We start from the raw sequence: 2,620 nt of genomic DNA on the forward strand, positions 1-2,620 counted from the left end.
GAATTAACGATAAGCCTGTTGAAACAGGCTTTACTTTCAGCAAGGCTTGTTTGTGTACCCTGGTCATCTAGTTGTACCCACAGTTTCTCTCCATGGGGTGGCAACATTTCCCATCCTGTCCAGAAGGCCATTAGGTCACGCAGACCTGCCCCAGCTGTAATAAAAGCAAAGAGACACTCAGTTCCCTACTATAAAGAGTTTTTCATTTTTTTTAATAGACAGCTTCCAACAAAAACGAGAGGCTGGAAACAAACAACACTTAATCCAAATATCTCATGGTTTAGATTTATCTTTGGTTGTAACTTTTGGAAACCAGCATGATTTTTTTTTTTTTTTTTTTTTTTGTTCGTTTCCTAACTTTCTTAGTCTGAAACAAAGGGAGATAAAAGTCAAACTGGTTCAATACACATGAAATAACAGCTGTACAGTATTGTGAAAAAGTAATGAGAACGTAATTCGACGAAATGCGCGAATTTCGGGGCTTTTCGACGAAAAATGGCGAATTTTTGTCCAGCGCGAAAGTTCGCAGAAAATTCGCCGAATTTGTTGTTGTAGTTGACGCGAATTTTCGAGCGAAAATTCGCTTTGACCGATAATTCGTTCCGAAATTTCGAGCGAAAATTCGCATTCACTGATAATTTGTTCCGATATTCCGAGCGAAAATTCGCTCTTCCCGAATTTTCCTTCGAATTTTCTAGCGAACATTTGTTGTTTTAGTATAATTTCTGTGGGTGTTACCAGCGAGCACAACACTAGAATGTATTGGATAGAAAGCAACATCTCAACCTATTAAGTGCTTTTCTTTCAAACTTACCATGCAAATGTACAGACAAAATAGACCTCATGTTTGTTTTACAGTCTCAAGGTTTCCAAACTAAAAGTTTCTTTCTTAAGGCGCCATTACACTATGAAATATTTCTCGGTTCTATTCTATCACTGCCGTTCCAAATTGCTCGAAATTGCTCACCTGAATCCTTTCCCATTCCTTTGGCAGAGGTTTTTTCGTGAAAAATGATTTCAAGCAGTCCTTCCAAAGCGACAAAGTTTACAGTGTCCCCAATTTAGTCCTGCAACGCTGGCTTTCCGTTTCCCTGCGAAATTACGCTTTTGGTTTTTCGCGCTGGTCTCGAAAATGCGGCGAATTTTCTCCCATTGTTTTTAGAGCGAATTTTCGCGCTGGTCTCGAAAATGCGGCGAATTTTCGCTCTTTGTTTTAGCGAATTTTCGCGCTGGGCTCAAAAATGCGGCGAATTTTCTCTCTTTGTTTTAGCGAAATTACGCTAGAAACATCGCGAAATGACGCTCGAATTTTCGAGCGAAATTTCGTCGAAAGTTCGCAGGGACAAAGAACGAAATTCGCGCATTTCGCTCTCATTACTTTTTCACAATACTGTAATACAGGGAAAAAGTGGGACTTCAAGGCTGCTGCCTAAGAAAATTTTCCGGAACCCCTTCGGGCTTCCGACATTAAAAGTTAGTAGCTCGAGTCATTTTTTCAATAGCCCAGACTTAATCAATTCCAGCAGGGATCACATTAAAAAGAAAATAAGGATGAATCAAGTAAGGCGCCCGGTCAGGCTACTTCTTCAGAAATTTGGTCGCCCGTGCTCACAAATAAAGCGCCCCAAGCGACTGTTAGGCACCAGCCTTGGACTTACTTTTCACTCAAGGAAACCACATCAAATAAACATCAACATCATTGCAAAGGTCATGGGATAACAGTGGAATCCACATAACCTCCAAGGGAAACGGAAGTTGGTTCGAAAAATCACAGAGTTTGAGAAATAGAGGGTAAAATGACAGTGTTTGACTTTGGGAGTGAAACCACTTTTGGTTCAAGTTGTCAGGAGGTTTGAAAAATTGAGGGTTAGAGAAATTGGCATTCCACTGCAACATCATTTTTACCTTCTGCGTTTTGGCTGATTTCATCAAGAAACTGATAGAGGAAATGCAAAATAACTTGGCCTTGAGGGTGTTTGTCATTTTCAAGACTGATCCTACTCCTGACCTCCATCTTGTCGATAACTGCCTCAGCTTGCCGCGGAAAGACAGCTGTTGCCATCGAGTCATGGACTTTTAAGTACTCTATAAAGCCAAGTTCCTTCATACCAGAAGCCAATTAAGTCAGTCAGTTCTTGATGCCGTTTTTCAATCACATTATACACGAGTAACTGTTGTAGAGCAAAGTTTCCCTGTTAATGGTACTTGAAGCACAGCAGCTTCATCCCGATATGGCAGCAAGAAGACTTTTAGCTCATCTGATGGTTCTTTATCATTGTCCATATTGGATAACTGCAGAAACAAAAATCGCTCAGTAACAATTATTGTAAACAAAAAATAAATAAAAACTCACAGAAAAAAAAGTGAAATGAGTAAACATTCCATCAAAGATGCTCAGAGTAGTGGTAGAGTGGTGCAGGTGGTCACTTGCACTTCTTGAATTTGCATAATGTTATGTTACTAGAAATTGCTCTTTAAAACATTAACACATGTTCACTTATGAGGGGTGGTCACTGTGGGAGGTTTAGCTGTGCTGACAACCAGGCCAAAGACATTCCTTCATCCTATTTGTGTTGACACTGTACATAACTACTTCAAACCATGAAGAAAAAAGGAACAT

This window comes from Montipora capricornis, chromosome 13 (assembly GCF_036669925.1).
Source record: "Montipora capricornis isolate CH-2021 chromosome 13, ASM3666992v2, whole genome shotgun sequence".
Classification (NCBI taxonomy): domain Eukaryota; kingdom Metazoa; phylum Cnidaria; class Anthozoa; order Scleractinia; family Acroporidae; genus Montipora; species Montipora capricornis.